The sequence below is a fragment of the Thalia democratica genome, chromosome 7, assembly GCF_965202585.1.
Source record: "Thalia democratica chromosome 7, ktThaDemo2.hap1.1, whole genome shotgun sequence".
NCBI lineage: Eukaryota > Metazoa > Chordata > Thaliacea > Salpida > Salpidae > Thalia > Thalia democratica.
In genome coordinates, this window is record NC_139171.1 from 49,138,978 (window position 1) to 49,147,603 (window position 8,626).

Below are 8,626 nucleotides of genomic sequence, written 5' to 3' on the forward strand. Positions count from 1 at the left end.
GTCTTTAATCCATAATCAGTTTTAAAATTAACAGGATTGCCATTTTTTAAGTCCAAAAAACTACACTTACAGACCAAATTTATCCAGAGTTATCTTTTGTGTGTGGCAACTTTGCTGAAATCTGTCCTGAGTGACCTTAAACTGTACTGAGTCATCCTGAATTTTTCAATCTTTTACAACGTTCTTAAATCATATTTTTTATCTAAAAACTTTATAGTATCAATAAAAATAAAGTTTTTGGACAAATTTGGCTATAAAATAACATATTATTGCTTATGGAACAATATCTCATTCATGGTTTAGAAAAAAAAGGACTAGGATTTTCTTAAATTCTTAAAAGTACCTTGATTTTTTAATAATACTGGCAAGAGTCATCCTGAATAAAAAAAAACTTATTTAAGTAACTCTGAGATTTAATAATTATTAAACTATCGTGAGTATCTAACTTTAAATCAACTCCATTTCAATATTTTCTGCCTCAAGCTCAATACTGATTGCCAAATGATCTCCAGGTTTTTTAATTTCTTCTAGGTTTTTAAAATTACACATTTTAGGATCTATTTTTATTTTAAAACTAGGTTTAAGGTAAAAAGCTGTGTTAAATACTATAACAACTTAAAACGATATCTTAAACCTTCTTTAAATATATTTTTAATTAAACTTTTTTTTAATTAAGATACAAAAATTTTATGTACACGATACATTTTTGTGTCAATTTGAAATTTTACTACGTGTATAAGTTGTTTAAAATTCTAGGTTTTCTAATGATTTTTGTTCAAAATTCCAGGTTAGTCAAGGTTTTTTAGTCTAAATTGTCAAATTCTAGGATTTTTTATGCTTTCAGGGTTGCCACTTATTTTTTTCAAAAAATTTTCCAGGTTTTCCAAATTTCTTCCAGGTTTTTAAAAGTACACATTTTTGGGTCTATTTATAGTTTAAAGTTAAGGTAAAGAAAAGAAACTGTGTTAAATAGTATAAAACATCAAAAAGATACTGTCAAGCTACTTTAAATATATATTTTTTTTAAAAATATTGATGATGACAAAAATTTTTTACTTATATGATAGATTTTTTGAGTTAAATTGAAACTTTACTACTAAACATGTGAAAATTGTTAAAATTCCAGGTTTTTCCAGGTTTTTTATCCTCAATTGTCAAATTCCAGGTTTTTCAAGGTTTTTCCAGGTTTTAAGGTAAAGTGGCAACCCTGGAGTAAGTGTAATCCTAAACTATCAATTTTTCTCAGTCTTAGTTTATATATTTAACTTTAACTAATAACAAGGTTAAATTCATACTAATCATCTTAGTTTAAAAAATATCTATATTCAATCTAATTCAAATCAAAACCTAGATACATTTATATAACTTTTTACTTCTACACAACAAGAGCCTGAGAAATTAATGACTTACCACTTTCAACAGATAATGCTTTAAAAAAATCTTTAGTGAAAATTAAACTTATAAAGATCTAAAATAACTTTTAATTCTTTTTAATAGTCTAATCAGTTATTGTAAAGCATTTCATATTTGTTTTAAACTTCTAATTAAGATTATATATCTAATAAAAATAAAGATACTCAAAAACATTTTGAAAAGTACTATAATTTTTAGGTTAATTAACTAGCCTCATTAAGCTGATTATAACTTTCAACATTATTTTGAATGAACTCAAAACTAACAAAAAGAACTTTTTTGGCTAAAAACATTTTTAACTTAAAATGTAGTTACTGGTATAACGTTTTTTTCTACCCACTAATCAGTGTAATAAAAAACAAAAGAGTAGGTAATTAAAACAAAAATAAAAAAATAAACTGTTACAAAAAAAATTAACTGACAACTTTTATAAATAATAAATACTTTAGGTTAGTATGACATTTTGAAGAATGGTAAAAGCATTTTGAATAACAAACAGTACATCCTAAAAAATTAAGATGCTTATAAGTGACTAAAATAAAATAATAATAATTTTATGATATAAAAAATCTGTATGAATGTCAAAAATACACCTTTTATAATCAAAAATAAACTATACTAGACAATTCAAACAAATATATATTACAATTAAATTAAATATGTATTCCTCAATTTTTAAAAAACTTATAAAACCTTGATAATAAAATGCAGAATAACTTTAAAAATCAAAACTTAAACTCAAAAGCTAAAAAATATATAAACGTAAACGCTCCAAATTATATACATTAGAACTAATGTTAGAAAGACTTAATTTAGTTATTAAACTAATGACCTTAAACTTATATGAGCTTTTATTGCTTATAAATAATAAATGATAAAAATTAACAACATATTTTCAAAATACTTGAGTTCTTACAAAGTTTGGTAAGCATTTTACTTGAGCAATTGCTACCAATAGTGACCATGTAATTTACAGTCCACTATGATCATAAGACCATTTTCTAAATAAAATTATAGTTTTTTAATTTTTAATTCCAATGTCTTTCCTACAAATGTAACTATAAAAATTAATTATTTACAACATCAGGCAAAATGCTACCTTTAAAAAGTTTATTAAACTTTAAGCATAAGACAATATAATGTATGATAATTACATAAGTCTACAAATTCTAAAAACTGTAAGCTTATAGAAAATAAATTATGAAATAGTTTATTAGCTTATTTATCTAAACAACATAACTTTAAATGGTTAACATAATCATAAGACACAGATAGCTAACAAAAGAAAAATTATATAAGTTAAACAATAAGCACTACAAAATAAAACTTAATGCTTATAGTAAATCAAAAATATAATTACATTAAAGGTTTATTTATGTGTCTGAAAACTTATTTTCAATTATCTAATCTAATAATAAAAACAGAGTTGACATGATGTATAGAACATTACAAGTCTACAAATATCTAAACCTTTAAAGATAATTGGAACAAAACATTTCAAAAATTAAGACTGACTAATAATGTTTTTAGTATTTAAACTAAATACTTTGTCAATATAGTACTAAATTTAGTACTTATGGAACTATTTTTGTTTTTAGATATTCAAATGTAAAAGTCAATTGCAATAAGCTAAAACTGCTTCATAACCTAAAAATTAAAACAACTCTTTGTACTCCTTAAATTTCAAAGTATTTTTAATTAACTTTAACTTATGACAAAGATAACTATGTCATAATAAGAGTTGAACTTAAAATTAGCAGCTCTTCAAAATCTTTTATAGTTTATTAGATATAATCAACCATAAATATATTAATTTTTTCAACTTAATACTAATGCAGTGTCTTTTAACATTTCCACTTTAAAGTTTATTTTTTTAATGTTAATACCATAATATTTAAATATACTGTCAGATCAATTAACTATTGGCTGCAAAGCATAAGTTTATTTTTTATTCTAAATCTTTAAAATATACTTAGCCTTTGGAAATATTATCAAACAGGGTTGACATTCTTTGAAGCAAAAAATAGGAGCTTTAGTAACAAAAAACTTTGCATGAGATCATATAGAAATTATTTAAAAAAAACATAAATACTACTAATAAAGTTTGAATACCTTTAAAAAAATAATATTAATAAAGGACAATATATTTATAAGAAAATAAACCTGATGAAAAAGAAACCAGGGTCTAATAGGTTATAATATTTGTTATAATATATATTTTTTTTAATCATGATGAATAATTGTGTATATAACTAAAAAGTAGTTTTGCTCAGGAAAAAAAAAAGTAAAAGTGAGAAAATTTCATTGTTTTTAAGATTTTCTTAATTTTATTCAGGAAAATTCAACAAAGTGGGATTTCTACCATAACTTTAGAAAATACTTCCAATATAAATAATATAAAATGAAGTTTAACATAAGGAAACACTTATCTTATACTTAATGTAGAGTTAAAATGATAAAATGTAACTGTTTAATTGTAAATATTTTAACAATGTAAATGGTTAAAATTATTAAGACCATAGGGGATAAAACAATTATTTTTTAAATTAATATTGGCTCTTATATGAAAGCTTTAAGTATAAACTACAAGTCAGTTTCACAAAAACCTAAACCCTTCATTTTTTGAGCTAGAGTTCTCAAACTTTTAGGAAATATTTATTTTATAGATTAAAAGACTTCCAATGTTGGAATTAAAAATATACGTAAATATAAAAATTTAGATATTTTTTCTTCTTTTTAATAAAGAGAAATCATGCATTCAAAAGAATTAAACATTAGTAATGGACCTACTGTAAAAATTTGAAGATGGTTGGTTAAAAATATGAAGAAGATAGGTTTTTAATGAAACAGACTTTTTTGGGTTTTTAGTTTGCTCCTTCTATAGGGAACCCATTAAGTTTGCACCCCTTTTTGATTGCTTATATCTCATAAGTTACTTTGAATTTGGTTAAGTGGCTAAAAATGGGCTATTGCTAAGAAAAATAACATAATAAGATCAATTTGCAAAAATCAAGGTGAACCCTCCTATGGTATTAATTCAATTTTTGTTTATTAAACCAAGAACTTAGCTTTGAAAGTTCTTCAACAATAGAATTTTATTTTTATTTGATTATTATAAAGCAGATTACAACAGATGGAATATATTTTCAAAACCTGGGGAAAATTTGCTGAAAACATCTGGCAGCCCTGTATACAGTTTAAAAAAAAATTTTAATACAACTTTCCCAAACTTTTCAAAATGCATAAGTTCTTAAAATAACAAGATCAGCGTATTTTTTTAAACTTAACTTACTGTACAAATACCTTCATTATTACTACATCATAATAATTATAAAATTTTTAAATTCTAAATTTCTGTTAAACATTGTAAATAAACTTTAGCTTTACTGATGAGTATATGAGGTAATATATCTCATATATGAAACGGTCGTATAAACCTTTTTTTTCATATAGTCAAATAAACAATATATTTATTTATTTAGTTTTTAATATTTTTTTGTTTTAATTAAAATTTAATTTAAATTAATAAACTTTTATCAACCAAGTTGGAATTTTAATTTTCTTAATGTTTAATTTCTTCAGTTAATGAAACAATGATAGCTTTAACCTTATTGGAAATTTACAAGAATATTAGCTTTAATCACGTTTTTACAACTTGATCTTATTTTGAAGAGTTTTATTAACATCACAAGTTGGTTTCAAGGTTTTTTTAATTTAAACTATTTTTTGAGATAGTTAAGCAGGGTGATAAACTGTTTTTAAGAAACTTCTTCCTGGTTTTCAAAATTTCTTCCAAGTTTTTGAAAGTAAACAATTTTAAGTTTTTTTTTAATTAAAATTATGTTTAAAGTAAAAAGTTATTTAGTATAATAACATTTAAATATACTAAGCTACTTTAAATTTAATTATTAATTTAAAAAAAATTAATGTTGTAAAATTTCTCTTATCTATATGATAGATTTTTTGTATGAAATCAAAATTTCACTATTAACATGAAAGAATTTTTTTAAATTCAAGGTTTCCTAGTGGTTTTTATCATATTTAAATTTTAAAATTCCATGTTTTTTGACTATCCTGGTTAAAGTTGGATAGCATAATATGTTTCCTAGTGGGAGGAGAAAACTAATACAGCAATTAAATAATCAATAAAAATATATCTCTCAAAAATTTTTAATTTGTAGAATCTTCTAAACGTTGCAAGAAAAATTTCCTGAAAATTTGAGGTAATTATCTCAAAAAATGTAGGAGTAGATAGACATTTAGTAATTTCAATTTAGTCACCATTTTAGCTTTCTTTCCCACAAGGAACTTTTTGGGTTCTTTGACTTTAACCAGCTATATCTCAAAAAATAGTTTGGTTATTAAAAAGCTGTAAAAACAACTTGTATAGCAACCTTATGCCCTTAATTTACAAAAGTTAAGATATTAATGAAATAAAACTTACCAATTTCAAAACTTTTGTATTTGGTTATAAGACATTGCATAATTTGTTTATGCCAAGTTAAAAGAAAAAGCTTAAACATTGCTATAGTATTATAAAGGTCATTAAGTTTTAATAGTTGAAATAATATAGTATAGAAGTATAATTATGACAACTTAAAACATTTAAAAATAAAACATTGATATGTTTAGGATTTTTAGGATTGATATGTTTAACTAAAAAGTAAGTTAATTTCTATAGAACTTTTCTTAGCTTTCATTAGTATGCTTCCACAGAGTCCTATCTTCTCAATTTAAATTTTAGATTTGCTGATACAGGTCTATCTTAAGGGCAGGTGGTGCTGTATTAGGGGAAGCTTGAAAATATATTTTTTACCTGCTTTATATACATGCAGTTTTTATTTTACGCTTGAGTAAGTTTGTTTTCTTATTTATATTCTTTTTATTTTTATACCTTATTTTTTAACCCCTACCCAAAGCTTACTCTAAAACCCTTACTTAAGCATTTTTACAAAAAATACTGAATGTATATAAAAAAGTCTAAAATTTTGCAGCTAGTAGTGCTAAAAACTCAGCTGACATTTTCAAGCCTCCCCATTTCGCTATTGTTTGAAACTAATTGGAATACAACTCGATAACTGAAAGGTTCTTTGAGCAAAGGTACTAGGAAAAAATATTCTGAACGTCATTTTTTTTTGTCGTTCAAAAAACTATAATATAATAACTTCAATAAATATAATTTTATTGTAATATTATTTCTACAAAGTTTTCACACTAACTTTAGATTTTTATTTTATTTTATTTGAATACTATTTATACCAGTAGGGCAACTTATTCGTAATAAAAAAAAAGATTAAGAAATTGCACCTATTTTAAAACTTTAATAGACCTTTTTTTCTAATTTCCAAAGAGCCTGTATAGAAAGAGATATTATATAAAATACCTGGACTAAATTGTGTATACCAAGATTACCGAAAATAAAACATTTTGAACACTGAATAATATTTATACTCTAATTGTTTAAACTAAAATATCATGCTAGAATAGAGTAACTTATTTTAATAAACTTTGTTTTTTTATAGAACCAAGTCACTGTAAGACTAAAAAAAAGAATTCTAACAGTCGAATTTTGGTCATCATTGTTTTTTGTATAAATTAAGGTTTTAGCAATTTTACTCTAATACATTGTGTTTATAACATTGGTCAGCAAACACTATCCTAATTTATTTTATTTTTATATTTTTAGTGTATCTAGTTTCGAAGAAGAAAAAATGCAAATAAGCACTTACTCTTTAGTATATAAAAAAACTAAACTAAAGTTTATGATAGATATTAAAAAAAAATTAAATAGGACTTACCAACATCTTATAATATATAGATAAGTATGCTAAATTTTATTATCATAAGACTGACTTCTAAAACTTTGCACTAACTTACACAAACAACAAAATAAATTATTTTAACTTAAATTTTATTGATAAAAAGGAATTTTTTGATCAAAAATACATACATCAGTAAGACTCAAGTATGCTTTTGTAAAACTAATATTTTTTCCAAGTTAAATGACAACAAAACTGAACTAAAATTTATGTAAAAAAAGGTTTTACTATCATTAAGTTATTCTTACAAATATTAAGGTTTTATCATTCGGTTTTTATACTACACTAGTAAAACGTTAAAATTTTAGTCTATGCCAAATCTTTTACTAGATAAAAACTACTTTTTAAGTTTTATTTTCTGCATACTAAAAAAATCTTAAGCATATTTTATGTATGCAATAATTTTTAAAGGTTCAAAATGAATATTAGATTATATATTAAATGGTTATTTTCTATTTTGTCGAGTAAGTTAAAAAAAGAAATACAGTTTGGTTTCAATATGTTTATCTTTCTTAGATTAAAAGTTAGTATAAACATTTTCTACTACATTTTTGTTTGTAGATTTCAAAAAAGTTTTTTTAATTTGTTTATTTGTCTTTTAAACTCAGAGATTGTGTTTTTTAAACAATAAACAATAAAAATCTCTAGGCTTAAACAATTATTTTATTAGACAACAAGTTATCAAGATATAATTATTTGTATTCAAACTGACCTGGCCTAGTATGAAACAAATAATTTATAAAATGTACATAGATAATTTTACAAAAAGGTAGTAAAGCTTATAAATGTTTAATTAAAAACAATTCAAATAAATTAGCAAAATAGTTACTTTTAGATACTCTTGTTAGACAACAAATAACTGTTTTGTTCCTTAAAGAATAAAGTTTTTAAAGCTTTTAATTATTAAAAAAAAGCTTTAAATATGAATCTACACTCGCATATCAAGAGCTAATAATATTTTTTAAAATTTACTATTCGTACTTTGTATACAAAGTTTAGTAAACGACTCGATAACCGAAAGGTTCCTTAGACCAAACTTTTTGAGCTTTTTTTTAACGTTCAATATACAATATAAACAGTTATTTTTAGTAAAAAATAAAGATATAATAAAACCGATTTTTTTATTTATTTACATTATAATTAAAGCTTGTAGTTTTTTAATTTTATTTTAAAAACTAAATTTCAAAAAGTTGTATACATTTCGCTTTGGATGATTATTTAAAATTTAAATAAGAGCTAAAAATCAAAAAAAATTTTTGATTATTTTACTACGTTAAAACATTTACTATATTTAAAAAGCTATTAGCAACATAACACAATTTTAAATACCTAATTTATAATCTAAAAGTTTTTGATTTTCTGGTTGTTTCAATCAAAAAAATGTGTTAAATTTT